The sequence below is a fragment of the Dendrobates tinctorius genome, unplaced genomic scaffold, assembly GCF_039654945.1.
Source record: "Dendrobates tinctorius isolate UK_male_01 unplaced genomic scaffold, ASM3965494v1 ptg000007l, whole genome shotgun sequence".
Classification (NCBI taxonomy): Eukaryota; Metazoa; Chordata; class Amphibia; order Anura; family Dendrobatidae; genus Dendrobates; species Dendrobates tinctorius.
Genome location: NW_027361675.1, coordinates 5,740,115 through 5,757,478, shown reverse-complemented (window position 1 = coordinate 5,757,478; position 17,364 = coordinate 5,740,115).

Below are 17,364 nucleotides of genomic sequence, written 5' to 3'. Positions count from 1 at the left end.
GCTTGCTGTTAAGTCCTTTTCTCACTGCTCTCTGTCTCCATCTTGTGGCCAAAACCCGGTACTGCGTCGTCCTGCACTAATTCCCAGCTGTTAACCATACACATACAATAAAACATAGTGCATATCATCCTTTACATGTTCTTTCCATCTCAGATAGGTCCATGGGTCAGTCCACCCCCTACACTATGTTCTGCTTGTTTCCTTCCATCCTCTTCTTCTCTCTCTATCCACAATCTCTGCTTTCTTGACTACACTTGCCTTTTTTCTTTGTCTCTGCACTTCTCACTTGCTCTGTCTTTTCTTTCCACAATTGTTCTTTCGGACTTCTTACCTCCTGCTCTTGGAGTGCTGATAGAGGACTGCCGTTTTCACATAATGGTGATTTAGAGGTCTGGACTAGTTGGTACTCTTAAGTAAACTGAATTTGCCTTATGACAAATGCACCCCTGGTGAGGTTTAACTTTGTGAAATGGTTTGCTCACATTGCAGCACGAGCTGTACTGATGGTGGTCCTGATTATTGTATAGACCAGATAATACGGTAACTTTGTTTAAGAGATTGTCAACTGAACAAAGAGTTCTTCAAATAAATAGTCAACCATAAAAAGTCATCTGCAATATTTATGTGCATTAGTAAGCTTAAAGTAATGTTAATGGTAAACTTAAAGAATACTTGTTATACTTTTTTGGAGTATGACTTGTCTGAGTTAATAGAGAGAAAAACTAGGCACTCGGAGGCACCTCTGCATGTGCGACTATTGTTGCAATCTAATGAAGGTCCAGAATTTAGGACCGAAGTGTCAAATGTACATTTCAATTGGGTTGCTTAAATAAAACTGTCACAATTCTTTTGCTTAATCTATGCTTTTTCTGTGCATATATTTACAGACTGGATTCCTACTCCGGCACTGCTGCTCTGGCAGCGTGACTTAAATTACTATATGTTGTATTAATTTATGTTATATTCTCTTGTGAACATTCTGTTAGATTACTTATTTTTACAATGTGACCCTTTATTCAATTTTATCCCTTTCACAAATGTTGTAATGGTTGATTCACTACAAATGTTAAAGGAAGCCCTGGAGGCCTAAAATAAATCAACTTATGGGTATTACATTTAGGGGTGGGACCTTGATCCAGGGAACTAGTCTTATTGCTGTATGTGGAGTTGGGAAGTGATTTTTACTCATATTTTTGGCAAGTAGCATATCTCTCATCTTGCCTTCCGTTTGATCCATATGTTAGGCTATAGTATGAATTTGATGTACTTAAGTCTAATGTCAACCTTAAAAACTATGAAACTATGAATAATTCTGCAGGACCGAATCGTGATTGAATGAGTCTAAAAGCTGAACCAACAATTAATTCTGGTCTTCAATTCCATAAATTACTGTATATAAAGGAACTTGTATTTAAAGGAGCCTGAATTAGGGTCAAATCTCTAAGGAATATTTTTTAAAACCGACTTAAATGTGTATTTCCAGCTCTAAGATCCTATCTCAATATAAGAAAATACCTCCAATTTGAAATGTAGAATAGTTTTTTATAATTCGCAATGTCTCTTTGCTCATGAGCAGGCATTGCAGGACCTTAGGTATCCATGGTTCCGACCACTGATATAGTGGCAGTTAGCTAGTTGCTATTGGTCATATCCATGTATACCTAAGGCTGTCCAATGCCTGCACATGAGGAAAGAGACATAGCGAATCAGAAAAACTAAACATTTCAAATTGGAGATATTTACTAATATTATTATTACACCTACTACTTACTGGGATGGGATCTTGGAGAAGGGAATACCCTTTTTTTTTCTTGCTGCATTGTTCTACAATTATTCTTCCTTGAAATGCATAAATAAATGGAAAACTGGATGTTACCATTCCTATTGTGAATGTAAAATGTCAGTCTAGTAACGATATATTTTATGTTTTCACCTCATTCAATTGCCCGATGTAAAAAAAATAATCCAAAGAGCTGTACTCACCTTGCCCTACTGTAGTAACAGCTCAAAACTAGAGTTGAGCGACTTTGGTCGGATCGGGTTTCGTGAAACCCGAATAAAACAAAATTTGAGTCGGATGAAACTGGTCCGACTAGGGCAAAAAAAAAGTCGGAGTTTCATCCTCTCAATGCCGACTTTTATTCCCCATTGACTTGCATTGGGGTCGGGTTTTGGACAAAGCTCCGACTTTTTTTGCTCTAGTCGGACCAGTTTCAAAAGACTCAAATTTTGTTTCATTCGGGTTTCACAAACCCGATCCGACCAAAGTCGCTCAACTCTACTCCAAACCAGTTTCAGGTCATTGTTTACAGGCTGTATCAGTGACCTTATTACTACAGTGCACAAGACTGCTGATGCCAAATACTATTGAACCAGAAATTGTCTATAGCCACGGTCGCATCTGCCATAAGGTGAGATGAGTATTTTGACTCAGGCAACAGCTTCTAGCTTGTCTGAATGGGAGGAACCAGTGAGTGCAAAACTAAGATAAGAGCTGATGTGAATACACAACACCGCCAATATGAATTTGCCAAATCACATGGATTTTACCAAGAGATTTGTTTTGCAGAAAATCTATCCTCTATCCATTGAATGCCCTTTTTTATGCAATGGGGTCTGGAGAAAGCAAACATAAGATATAAATGAAAAAACTATGACCTCAATGATCACCTCCACAGGTCACTTTCCCCCACACAGTCCATGACATCTCTACTTATCAACACCATATGCTGAAATGTAAGGCATTTTCAAGCTAGACTGGGACGTCTTAGCCTAGAGTGCACGCAGGTCCTACAAATTTCAGCTTATTTTGAGGAGGTCCTGATTTCAACATGCAGTAACTTTAACCCCTTAGTGACTGAACCAATTTGGTACTTAATGACCAAGCCAATGTTTACAATTCCGACCACTGTCACTTTATGAGGTTATAGCTCTGGAACACTTCACCAGATCCCTCTGATTCTGAGAATGTTTTTCAGTGTACTTAATGTTAGTGGTAAAATTTCGTCGATATGACATGTGTTTATTTATGAAAAAATTTTCAGAGAGTCATATCACACAAAATAGTTAATAAATATAATTTATCACATGTCTAATTTACATCAGCACAATTTTGGAAACATAATTTTTTTTGTTAGGACTCTATAAGGGTTAAAAAGTTGACCAGCGATTTCTCATTTTTCCAACAAAATTTACAAAACCATTTTATAAGGGACCACCTCACATTTGAATTGAGTTTGGGGGGTCAAAATGACAAAAAATACCCAAAAGCGACAACATTCTAAAAACTGCACCCCTTAAGGTGCGCAAAACCACATTCAAGAAGTTTATTAACCCTTCAGGTGCTTCACGAGAACTAAAGCAATGTGGAAGGAAAACATGAACCTTTTTTCCTTTTTTTCACAAAAAAAATTATTTGGAACCAAACTTTTTTTATTTTTACAAGGATATTAGGAGAAAATGGACCACAAAATTTGTTGTGCAATTTCTCCTGAGTATGCCGATACCCTGTATGTGGGGGATAGCCACTGTTTGGGTGCATCGCAGGGCTTAGAAAGGAGGGAGCACCATTCGAATTTTTGAACCAAAAATTGGCTGGAATCAATGGCGGGCGCCATGTTGCGTTTGGAGACCCCCTGATTTACTTAAACAGTGGAAACCCCCCCAATTCTAACACCAATCCTAACACAGCCCTAACCCCAACCCTAACCCCAACACACCCCAACCCTAACCATGAACCTAACCACAACCCTAACCCCAACACCAACCTAACCCTACACTACAACCCAAACCCCAACACAACTCTATCCCCAACCTTAGCCCCAACCCTAACCCTAGCCAAACCCTAACCCTAGCTGTAACCCCAACTATAACCCCAACTATAATCCCATCCATAACCCTAACCCTAGCCCAACTCTATCCCTAGCTATAACCCCAACCATAACCCTAACCCTAGCCCCAACCCTAACCCTAGCTATAAACCCAACTATAATCCCAACCATAACCCTAACCCCTGCCCTAACCCTAATGGAATAATGGGAAAAAAATATTTTATTATTTTTTATCTAACTAAGTGGTTAATAAAGAGGAGTTTGATTTACTTTTTCATTTTGATCACTGTGATAGGGTCTAGCACAGTGATCAAAATTAACCAATAGGAGAAATCTCACATTGTTTCCAGGTGCCGGCTGGCAGATCTCGGCTGGCGCACTGCGCATGTGCCCACCATTTTTTCCCTGAAGATGTTGAGGGTCGGGGAACACAGCCGGAGGGACCAGGGTGGCTCAGGGGACCCCATTTCTCTCTCCTCTCATCTGCTAGACATTTCTCTCTCCTCTGATGTGCTAGATCACATCAGAGGAGAGAGAAATAAATGGAAAATCTGACTTTTTTTTAAGTTGCCATTATTCCATGAATAACAGTGATTGCAACACTGGGGTCAGAAAAAACTGACCCGAATCATGTTCTCCGGTTGTTCTTTGGGGTCTCAGCTACCGCCAGAAGCCAAGACCATGGACAATTTCCGACACTGGGGGTGCTATAATCTTATTTCTCAGTGCCGTTAAAAAGCGTCACTGAGGAATAAGTACCCTTAACTGCCACCATTAAAAATCATATCAGCAGTTGTTAAGAGGTGAAGAAGAGATGCTAAGTACTATAGATACTGCCATTTTCCTCAATTTGCAAGGAGCTAATAAAAAAAATTGTATACGTGTTTGCTTATAATTTTTACAGTTGTGTGAGTGTTTGCCCCTTTCCTGAATTCCTATATTTCCTATTTTTTGCATCTTTGTCACACTTAAATGTTTCAGATATCCAAACAAATTAAAATATTAGACAAAGATAACAAAAGCAAACACAAAATGCAGCTTTTAAGTGAAGGTCTTTATTATAAAAAGGAGAAGAAATCCATACCTACAGCACCCTGAGTTAAAAAGCGATTGCACCCTGGCCCTTTTTTAAAACATAAAATAACTGTTGTTTATCATATTTTGAGAAGCTGAGTTCAAATTCGCTAGCCACAGCCAGGCCTAACTACTGTCACACCTCTTCTCAATCAAGAAATCAATTAAATAGGACCTGCCTGACAAAGTGGATTAGACAAAAAGATCCGCAAAAGCAGTACATCATTCCGCGTTCCAAAGATATTCTGGAACAAATGAGAGATCAAGTAATTGAAATTTATCAGTCAGTAAATGGTTATAAAACAATTTCTAAAGCTTTGGGACTCCAGCATACCACAGTGAGAGACATTATCCACAAATGACGAAAGCATGCAACAGTAGTGAACCTTCCCAGGAGTAGCGGGCCAACAAACATTACCCCAAGAGCGCAGCGACAACTCATCGAAGAAGATACACAAGACCACACAGCATCCAAAGAACTGCAGGCCTTACTTGCCTCAGTTAAGGTCAGTGTTTATTATTATTATTATTATTATTATTATTATTATTATTTATTTATATAGCACCATTAATTCCATGGTGCTGTACATGAGAAGGGGGTTAAATACAAAGTTATAGATATCATTAACAGTAAACAAATTTACAATGACAGACTGGTACAGAGGGGAGCGGACCCTGTCCTTGCAGATTTACATTCTATGGGATAGTGGTGAAGAGACAGAAGGTCGGGGTGCAGCAGCTCTTGTGGTGATGAGGCGGCAGCACAGGCGGTGGTGAGGCAGCAGAATGGTCATTGCACACTGTAAGCTTTCCTGAAAAGATGGGTTTGCAGGTTCCGTTTGAAGGATCCGAGGGTGGTGGATAATCGGACGTGTTGAGGCATGGCGTTCCAGATGATTGGGGATATTCGGGAGAAATCTTGGAGGCGGTTGTGTGAGAAACGAATAAGTGTGGAGGAGAGTAGGAGGTCTTGGGAGGATAGAAGATTATGTGAGGGAAGATATTGGGAGATTAGTTCAGAGATATAGGGAGGGGAAAGGTTGTGGATGGCTTTGAAGGTCAGTGTTACGAGTTTGAACTGGATTCGTTGGGGAATTGGGAGCCAATGGAGGGATTTGCAGAGGGGGGAGACAGGGGAGTAGCGAGAAGAGAGGTGGATTAGTCGGGCAGCAGAGTTGAGGACAGACTGGAGTGGTGCAACAGAGTTAGCAGGGAGGCCACAGAGAACAGTGTTGCAGTAGTCAAGGCGGGAGATGATGAGGGCATGTACAAGATTTTTAGTAGATTGAGGACTGAGGAAGGGATGGATTCTGGAAATATTTATGAGTTGGAGGCGACAGGAGGTGGCAAGAGATTGGACGTGTGGTTTGAAGGATAGTTCATGACTCCACCATAAGAAAGAGACTGGGCAAAATGGCCTGCATTGTAGCGTTCCAAGACAAAACCACTGATGAGAAATAAGAATATAAAAGTTTTCCTCAGTTTTGCCAGAAACATCTTGATGATCCCAAAGATTTTTGCTTGAATACTCTGTAGACTGATGAGTAGAGATGAGCGACTTTGCCTTTTTTCGGGTTGAGTCCGGTTTCATGAAACCCGACTTTCTCAAAAGTCGGGTCGAACGAAATCAGCTGATTATCGCGAAAAGTCGAAGGCAGACTGAAACACGAAACCCAATGCAAGTCAATGGGGAACGACGGTCGGCAGGGAGTGGACAGGAAACACACCTACAGTGCCCATTTTAATGCCAAAAGCATCAATTCTTATTACTTAAGCTTGTCAACCTTAATTTACTTTATAATAATAGTTAGGCATTGAAAACTTGGGGTTATTTGGCTAAAGTTGTGGGGGGGTGGGGCTGGCTCCAGATTTTTGTGGGCCAAAGGCCAAAGAGTGTCAATGGGCTTCGTTAACACATGCCACAATTCATGATCCTCTGATACGGCAGAGAAATAGCGGTATAGTACAATGAAAAATACTTCACTTCTTACATCACATGACTGATATCCATTTTAAATTCTCCAATAGCTCCAAAAACGGACAGTATATTACTCCATACAGTATTATGGCCACCGCATAGTGCGCTATACAGAGTAATGAGGCCCATATATTTCTCCATACAGAATCATTGGTCCCATATAATGTTCGATACAGTATATGATGAGCTCCATATAATGCTACAGTATATGTTGGTCCCCATGGATGACGCTCCACTGTCTTATGGGCCCAAATAATGCTCCATATATAATGGGCCCCATTTCTAATGCTCCAGTGTATAATGGGCCCTGTAAATGCTGCTTCAGTGTCTGATGTCCACCTTTGGAATGCTCCAGTGTATGGTGGGCCCCATATATCATTCTCCAGAGAATGCTATAGTGCTCCCCAAAAATTGCTCCCAACCTTTAAAACAATTAAATAAGTCTCCTCGCTAGGGAATCCCTGTACTAGGCTGGACTCCTTGTCGTCTCCATCTTCCATCTCTCTGCAATTGGACTGTTTAGGCAGAGGGCGTACAGACGTGATGTCATCTCGCTCTCTGACCAGCATGTCACTGTCAGGAAACTCAAAAGACGTCACGGCGGTGGAGCAGGGAGAGGTAAGTATTTCAACTTTGCAAGTGCTGTGATCCTGAGCAAGTGGGGGGCCCACTCATTGGCGATGGCACTGGCACAGGGCCCCTCATAGTATGGCGGTGTGTCTGACGGCAGGTGGGCGTGGTCCCTCCCACCGGCAGAGACACTTTTGCGTTCTATGAGGGGCCCTGTGCCAGTGCCGTCACCCATGAGTATGCCCCCCACCTGCTCAAGGAACCTGCACTTTCATCTGCACCTTTCTCTTTGTATCCGTGTAAGGTGGTATATTATGCGGGAAGGGGAACCTGAGTTTCATCAGAGTCAGATTCAGGCTGTGTAGAGTGCGAGGGGAATGTAGTGGTCTGGGTCAATGTACCAGCAGAATCATCTAGCAGTGGCTGGGCATCAGTGCACTTGTGGCGCCCCCAGGAGTACGGTCGCCACAGTGGCATTACCTTCCTCCTAGGGAGTGTGATGTCATGCTTGGGAGCAATGAAGGATCTCTCTAGCAGTTAAACCAACACACAACACAGTTCCCACTCCAGGCCAGCAGGGAGAGCTCTGAATCTGACTGCTGAGGAGCTGCTCTCTGAGGTCGGGAGGAGGGAAGTTAGGGCAGTCTGTGAAGGGAAGGGGAAATGTTTGGATGTGAGAAGGGGAGCTGGAGGATGAGCAGAGTTAAGGCTCACCCCTAGCTGGAAGCATGGTCCGGATTCCGGTCTCCAAGTTTGTAGGGACACTGACGGTCCTGCAGCAGAAACCGGAGGAAGTAGCAGGTGTAAATGCTCTGATCCCAACTAAGGCTTGGAGGCCCAGCAGCAACTTGTGTGAGCCAGAAGGAAAAGGCTACGGCTGCCTGCCATACGAGAAAGTTTCAAAAGAGAGTCAACAGGGGGAACTTTAGAGAACTCAGTACTGCGAGTACCTCAGATAGGCGCTAGAACAGAGGCCACACTACCTATCTGCAGAGAGAGAATTCCTAATTTGCTTCCAGGCTGACCAACTCCTTCTCCATCTGTACTCTGGGTCCTGTACGGCACTTACCAAGTACAGGTAAAGGAACTGCACGACTGTGTCTGTCATCTTTCTCCTGCGCCTGGTGCACGGCTCTGCTACATCCTGCACTGCACACGATCTACCAACTCTTTCATCTCCCCTGCGACTACAGCCCTACCTGTGCAGGGCTTCTACATCTTAGCTGCACCACAACATCTGTCCCAGAGAAGCGACACTGCAGCGCGGGTCAATCTGATCAGAAACCACAGGTGGCGTCACGTATCATTCACCTATAAACGTTATTCACCCCTTTGCATGGATGCCCAGGCCCACGGACCGGGTCACCACCACCGTGACACATCCCTCTGAGACACCGGTCCGGTACCGATTAACCCCACTGCCCTGGCTGGACACCCACACTCCATGTCAGATTCATCTTGGACTGGGGAATTCAAGATTTGACTTGATAACCCAGGCATGGTATGTGGGAAAGAGCTACATGGACTAACGTGAAGTGTGGCCTGCTGCATCATTCACTTTTGGTGGGGGTGAAGGACACAAGGAAAGGGGTTCTTCCTGACCAGGAGCCAGCACTTGACGACTCAGTGCTTGCATTTTTTGAAACTTCAGAAGAGGAGGGCATATTTGCTGGAGCCTGTTTCAGCAATGTCCTTCGGCTATAAAAGTGGTTAACCTACTCCCAGAAAAGGTAGCCTTCCAGGTGTTTTGGAGCCAGACCATGACGCATGATCAACACCTCCTGCCTTAGCTGCTATTGTGCTTTTGCCACTACCAGCAGATGCACCACCACCATCAGCACCAGCTGGCCCCCCCAAGCCCACGTCCGCAGCCTCTTCCTCCAAACTTCAAAATGTTGCAGAAAATGAACCCAAAATAACATCAGATATATGGTACTGTATCAGAAGCGTACAGCTCTTTACAGTCATAGGATGATTGTCAATCTCCCTATATATACCATCAGTCACACAGAGACGCTCACAGGCTTAGTATGGATTAGACAAGAATCTAAAAAGTAGAAAAAGTGTATGGTATCATCAGATAGCAGGTATTTCTAGTATAGTTTAAACATTCTAAATCTCCGTAGATATTTCAGGAGGCAGACTCAGACGTTCTCAGGCCCAGTATGGATTCGACAAGATTGTAGAAAGTTAAGAAAGGGTACAGTATCACCGAATAACAGGTATATATAGCATAGTTTAAACATTAAAACCTACGTCTATATATCAGGAGGCAGACTCAGAGGGTCTCAGGACCAGTATGAATTTGACGTGATTGTACAAAGTTGAGAAAGGGTACAGTATCACTGGATAGCAGGTAAATATAGCATAGTTTAAACATTAAAAATATGCGTGTATATTTCCAGAGTCCGACAAAAAAACTCACAGCCTCAGTATGGATTAGACAAGAATCTAAAAAGTAGAAAAAAAGGGTAATGTATTCGAAGCATACACCAGTATACACTGTTGGGTTTTTTTTCAATCTTCATATATATTTCAGTCTCAGTAAGACAGTAAGGACTCTCAGCAAGAGGAAACGAGATGGATACTAGTACAGATGGAAAGTCGAGTGATTGCAGAAATTTTAGAATTAGTAATCATGGTAAAAACTCCCGGTAGAATTCTCAGAGGCGATGCTGACCCTCAATTACTTTGTCTGTGGAGACAGCGAAAACAGTTCTTGTGAAGAAAGGTTTGCTGTATCGCAGTACCGTGGAACCCATCACCGTTACTCATCTTCATCAAATTGTGATCACAGGGACAGATGTAGACATTGTCCTCACTGCCTATCATAATCTGTCAGATAACTTTGGAGTGCAAAAGACACAAGCCACAGGTCGTAGGCGATTCTATTGGATTGGCATGAGAGGACACATTTAAAAATGTGGGCAGGAATGTCACACATCTGTGAGTCGGAAAACCGTGAAAGCTGATGATAAACCACCACTGCATCTCATTGTGAGTCGACGTCCATAACAAATGGAAGCCATTGATCATCTGAAGATAGAGCCCAGCAGGACAGGGCATAGCTGCGTCTTAACCATCATCTATCATCTGTCATTTCACCAAATTTGTATTGGCAGTCCCAGTGAAGTATTTAACAGGCCAGACTACACAGTGGTGGAGCAGGGAGAGGTAAGTATTGCAAGTGCTGGTGCCCTGAGCAAGCAGGGGGGCCCACTCATGGGCGGTGGTACTGGCACAGGGCCCCTCATAGTACGCCGGTGTGTCTCACGGCGGGTGTGCACCCCCACCGTCAGAGACACTTGATTCTACTATGAGGGACCTTGTGTCAGTGCCGTTGCCAAAGAGTGTGCCCATCCACCTGTCCAGGGCAACGGCACTCGCACAGGTGCGTGCGCCAGGTGGTGACCCCAGCCCTGTGGGGGGAGGCAGCCCAGTTAGGGAGGTGGAAAAATTGGCATATGTTGATGTTGGACATTCAGCAGCTGCAAATGGAATAATTGGAGAAGTCTGCGGAAGAGCGGAAGAGGAGGACAAAAGCAAGCCATTTTTCTGGCAACCTACGTGTCAGCAGGGGAGGGTGGGACAAAATCCTTTGAAACCCATGCATGGTTCATTTTAATGAAGGTTAGATCATTAACATTTTGGGTCGACAGACGGGTCCTTTTATCTGTCAGGATTGAACCAGCAGCACTGAAGACTCGTTCAGATAACACACTAGCAGCAGGGCAAGCGAGCTCCTGTAAGGCATATTGTGCCAATTCAGGCCAGGTGTAAAGTTTACTGGCCCAATAGTCAAAGGGGCATGACTGGTGAGGGAGAACATCGATATGGGATGAGAAGTAGTTTGTTACCATAGTTGACAACTGCTGTCTCCTGTCCCTTTCGATCGATGCAGTATTACCAGTCGTGTGAGTGGTACTTGAAAAATCAGTCCACATTTTGGTCATGAAGCCCCTGTGTCCAATGCCACTTCGGCTATGTGCACCACGAACACCTCTTCCATGTTGCCCCCTATGGCTCGTTGGAGAAACATCACCGCCGCTGTGTGCTGGGAATGCCTCAAACAAACGGTTTACCAGAGTTGCTTGTTGGTTAGCCAATATTAGCTCTAGGTTCTCCTGTGGCATGATGTTTTGGAATTTGCCTTTATAGTGTGGATTGTTGTGAGTTCATTCTCTGGTTCACCAGTTGTGAGTTCTCCTTCCAGACTACCTCTGGTGGTAACAGGAGGTAGAGAGGCTGATTTGATCGGTGGAGATCTGCCACCTGAGAATGAGGATGATGATTGGATCTCAGGAGTCTCAGATTGGATTTAAGACAGCTGACACCCTATTCAGTTGCTGGTGATTCCTTCTGGCTTGTCAGCTCTTGGTTTTCAGCTCTGTTCCAGTCATCTAAACCTAAGTTTTTCTGCTAATGTTCACACTTGATTTTGTTGCTCTATTCAGTTTTTTGGTGTGGTCAGCCAGCCCCTGCTGGGGGCTGTGCTGAATTTCCACTCTTATTTATCAGTATTTTGCCAATTGGCTTTTTGTCCCTTACTAGTTCGGACTCTTTTTGCTCGGTCTCAGAGTATTTCAGAGTGCTGATAAAGTGGGAGAAGTCTAGTTACTTCAGGGTTAATTTTGCTATCAGAAGTGTTGGACATGAATTTTGTAGGGTTTTTTGCAGGTTACAGACAGTGTCTTTCCTTTCATTTCCTGTCTAGTTAGTTTGGGCCCCATCATTTGCTCAGCCTATTTTCCTGCCTGTGTTTGTGCCTTCATCTTGTTTCATTGTCAATACATGTGTGGGGGCTGTCTATTCCTTTGGGGTCTGCTCTGGGGCAGTTAGTTTTCCCTTTTCTTATTTTAGGCTTATTTAGTCCTCCGGCCGTGACGAGGCATCTAGGAACATCGTAGGCACGCTCCACGGCTACTGCTAGTTGTGTGGTAAGATCAGGGGTCTGCAATCTGCAGAGTTACCAACCTCTCTGGTTTTCTGTGACTTAGCTTGTTTTGCTTTTTTCTCCTCAGTGACCCATTCATAACAGTGGATCCAGGATGCTGGCGAACCAGTAGTCATCATCGCTCATCATTTTGGCAATGCGGGGGTCCCTTTTTAGGATCTGCAAGGCATAATCAGACATGTTCCAGGTGTCAATGATGCACTGCGAGTGCTGGGTGGAGGAGCAATTTCTGGCAAATCCACATCCCTCCAGTCACGCACAAACCCTGTACCTGACCACGCCAACATTTTTTTTGCCCCCTGAGAAGCATCCTCCTCCCAAAATAATCATCCCCATCATCCTCCTCCTCCTCTTCCTCCTCCACCTCGTCCATGAGACTTCCCTGAGCAGACAATGGCTGACTGTCATCAAGGCTTCCCTCCTCCTCTTCCTCCTCAGCTGCAGACGCCTGCTCCTTAATGTGCGTCAAAGTTTGCATGAGCAGACGCATAAGTGGGATGCTCATGCTTATGTTGGCGTCGTCTGCACTTACCAGCCATGTGCATTCCTCAAAACACTGAAGGCCTTTGCAGAGGTCTTTCAGCTTCGACCACTGCACACCAGACAACTCCATGTCTTCCTGCAAACCGCCTGCCCGTGTATCCTACCACAAATGAATTACAGCCTGACTCTGTTCGCACAGCCTCTGAAACATGTGCAGGGTGGAGTTCCACCTTGTTGCAACGTCGATAATTACGCGGTGCTTGGGAAGGTGGAGCAATCGCTGCAGCTTCTGCATACGACTGGAGTGTACGGGCGACCGGCGAATGTGCGAGCACAGTCTTCGCATCTTATGGAGCAGGGGTGTTAACTCCAGATAATTATTGAGGAAGCACTGCACCACCAGGTTCAAGGTGTTTTTACCAGGCAAGTTATGTGTCTGAGTTTTGAAAGGGCTATGGCTGCCACAAAATTCCGGCCATTATCACTAACTACCGTGCCTGCCTCAAGATGTAGACTGCCCAGCCATGACTCAGTTTGTCGCTGCAAGTAGTCGGCCAGTACCTCCACGGTGTGTCTGTTGTCACCCAAACACATCATCTTCAACACAGCCTGCTGACGCTTACCACTAGCTGTTCGATACTGGGACACCTCGTGTGCAACACTGGCAGCTGCGGATGGAGTGCTCGTGCGACTGCGCTCTGTGGACGAGCTTTAGCTTCTGGAGGAGGAGGAGGGTCGAACGCCTACAGCCAACTGTTTCCTATACCGTGGGCTAGGCAGCACTTTCCCACCGCCGCTGTCCCCCGTGGACCCTGCATGCACCACATTAACCCAGTGCGCAGTGATGGACACGTAACGGCCCTGGCCATGCCTACTGGACCATGCATCTGTTGTGAGGTGCACCTTTCCACTCTCTGATTGCTTGAGTGCATGGACAATGCAGTCTTTCATATGCACGTGGAGGGCTGGGATGGCTTTTCGCGAAAAGAAGTGCCGACTGGGTAGGTCATAGCGTGGTACTGCGTAGGCCATGAGCTCGCGGAAAGCTTTGCTTTCAACCAACCGGTAGGGCATCATCTCTAACGAGACTAGTTTGGCATTGTGGGCGTTCAAAGCCAGTGTACGTGGATGAGAGGATGAGTACTTTCTTGTCCTACTCAGAGTCTCTGGTAGGGTAAGCTGAACTTGAGAGCTGCATATGGTGGAACTAGCGGTGGACATGGCGGACTGAGAGAGGGTTGGTGATGGTGATGGTGTTGGTGGTGTTGCTGATGGCCTAGATTCAGTCTTTCGTAGCAATAACATTGTGATTCCATGACTGCTTTGCCCTTGTGATGACACCCTGACATTTGCTGCTGGTGTTGTGCTAACCGGTGGGCTTGCAGTGGGGGAAGCGATGTAGCATTGCTGACTACCTTCATTCGGAGCAGGTGCACATGTGGTACGTGAGGTTTGGTAGTCCATCCACGCTTGCAAGTGCATGGTGGTTAAATGTCTAAGCATGCAACTGGTATTCAAATTTCTCAGATTTTTCCCTCGGCTAAAGGTCTTTGTGCATTTTTTACAGATAACTTTTGCCTGATCATTAGGATTTTGTTAAAAAAAAGTGCCACACTGCACTCTTCCTGCTATGGAAGACATTTTAAGACCTTGCACACTGTGCTAATTTGACAATCTGGCCAAGCTGTCCTGCAACTATTTTGGTTTTTGTACCACGTTTTTGGACTGCTACGGTAATGCCAGATAACAGCTGTTGTGATGTCGTTGCCTGCTGCGGATCCTCCTCCTCCGCTTCTGAGCTATGGGCAGTGGCAGCCTCTTCCTCCAATGGATGCCAATCTGGGTCAACAACTGGGTCATGCATCACCTCCTCTTCAATTTCATGTGCACCTTCCTCTGTGTCACCGTGTAAGGTGGTATAGTACGCATGAAGGGGCACCTGAGTTTCATCAGGGTCTGATTCTGCCTCAGTACACTGCGAGGACAATGTAGTGCTCTGAGTGAATGTACCAGCAGAAAAATCTAGCAGTGGCTGTGCATCAGTGCACTCCATGCCAGATTCATCTTGGACTGGGGAATTCACGATTTGACTTGATAACCCAGGCATGGAATGTGAAAAGAGCTCCATGGAGTAATCGGTAGTGTGGCCTGCCACATCCTTCAATTTTGGTAGGGGTGAAGGACACAAGGAAAGATGTTGTTCCTGACCAGGAGCCTCCAATGACGACTCAGTGCTTTTATTTTTTGAAACCTCAGAAGAGTAGGCGAGAGAGCTGGAGGCTGTGTCAGCAATATAAGCCAAAACTTGTTCCTGAAGCTCCGGCTTTAAAAGTGGTTTACCTACTCCCAGAAAAGAGATCCTTCGAGGCCTTGTGGAGCCAGACGATGACACAGGCTCAACACCTCCTGCCTTAGGTGCTATTGTGCTTTTGCCACTACCTACAGATGCAACACCACCACCACCATCGCGACCAGCTGGAAACCCCCGCCCACTTCCATGGCATCTTCCACCATACTTGCTCATTTTTGTGAAAATGTACCCAAAATACCACCAGCTATATGGTACTGTAAACAAGGTAGAAGGTGTATCTACTATTGGTGAGATTTTGAATCTCATTATAGATATGAGTACGCTGAACTATTGTCTCAGGCCCAGTAGAGATTACACCTCAATGTAACAGGCTGAAATTGGATGGTCTATGACAAGATGTCTATTGGATTGGTGAGAATTTGAATCTCACTAGAGATTTGAGGACGCTGAACTATTGTCTCAGGCCCAGTAGAGATTACACCTCAATGTAACAGGCTGAAATCGATGGGGTATGACAAGGTGTAGGGTGTCTATAGGATTGGTGAGAATTCGAATCTCACTATAGATATGAGGACGCTGAACTATTGTCTCAGGCCCAGTAGAGATTACACCTCAATGTAACAGGCTGATATTGAATGGTGTATGACAAGGTGGAGGGTGTATGTAGTATTGGTGAGAATTTGAATCTCACTAGAGATTTGAGGATGCTGAACTATTGTCTCAGGCCCGGTAGAGATTACTCCTCAATGTATCAGGCTGAAATTGGATGGTGTATGACAAGGTGGAGGGTGTCTATAAGATTGGTGAGATTTTGAATCTCACTAGAGATTTGAGGACGCAGAACTATTGTCTCTGGCCCAGGAGAGATTACACCTCAATGTAACAGGCTGAAATTGGATGGTGTATGACAAGGTGGAGGGTGTCTATAGGATTGGTGAGAATTTGAATCTCACTATAGATATGAGGACGCTGAACTATGGTCTCAGGCCCAGTAGAGATTACACCTCAATGTAACAGGCTGAAATTGGATGGTGTAAGACAAGGTGGAGGGTGTATGTAGTATTGGTGAGAATTTGAATCTCACTAGAGATTTTAGGACGCTGAACTATTGTCTCAGGCCCAGTAGAGATTACACCTCAATGTAACAGGCTGAAATTGGATGGTGTATGACAAGGTGGAGGGTGTATGTGGTATTGGTGAGATTTTGAATCTCACTAGAGATTTGAAGACGCAGAACTATTGTCTCAGGCCCAGGAGAGATTGCACCTCAATGTAACAGGCTGAAATTGAATGGTGTATGACAAGGTGGAGGGTGTCTGTAGGATTGGTGAGAATTTGGATCTCACTAGAGATTTGAGGACGCTGACAATGATGCTCTCAGTCTAAGTATGGATGCAGGCAGCCTAATAAGCAGGACTGCTGCACAGTGCACACGCAAAAGGGTGGAAAAATGAACACTTGGTAACTGTGCAGAAAAGAGAAAGAAAAGTATTTTTGCTTTTAAAAAAGCAGTTTGCACAGCAGTGTGCAAACAGCAATGCAGCTATCAGGGAGCCTTATAAGGCAGCCTAATAACCAACAGAGCTGATGCACAATAATAGAGCCTCCCCTGTCACTGCACACAAAGTGTTGTGTTTGTAAGTGGAAATCGCTAACAGCAGAAGCAGTTTTTTGGTTCTTCTTCCCTGCCTAATGCTCTCCCTGCAGAATCATCATCAGCAGCAGCTCTCCCTATGTTGAGATCGGCATATGTAAGATGGCGGTCGGCGTTCACGACCTTTTATAGCCCCTGTGACGCCACACAAAGCCAGCCAATCACTTGCATGCCCTTCTCAAAGATGATGGTGACCGATGCCTATGTCATCGCGTTGCCCACAGTGTGCGTCCTCCATCATTGGCTGAAAAAGGGCGCTGGAAGCATCTTTTGAAATGCGACTTTGTCGCTCTGGTCGCCGACCTCGTGGTCGACCTCACGCTATGGTCGGGTTTCGTTTCATGAAACCCGACTTCAGCGAAAGTCGCCGGCTTTTGAATATAACCGACCCGTTTCGCTCAACTCTACTGATGAGACAAAGTTGAATTTTTTGGAAGGTGTACTGTATGTCCCATTATATCTGGCATAGAAACAATGTTAGACTGGGGTGTCAAGGGCCTACCAGTAACA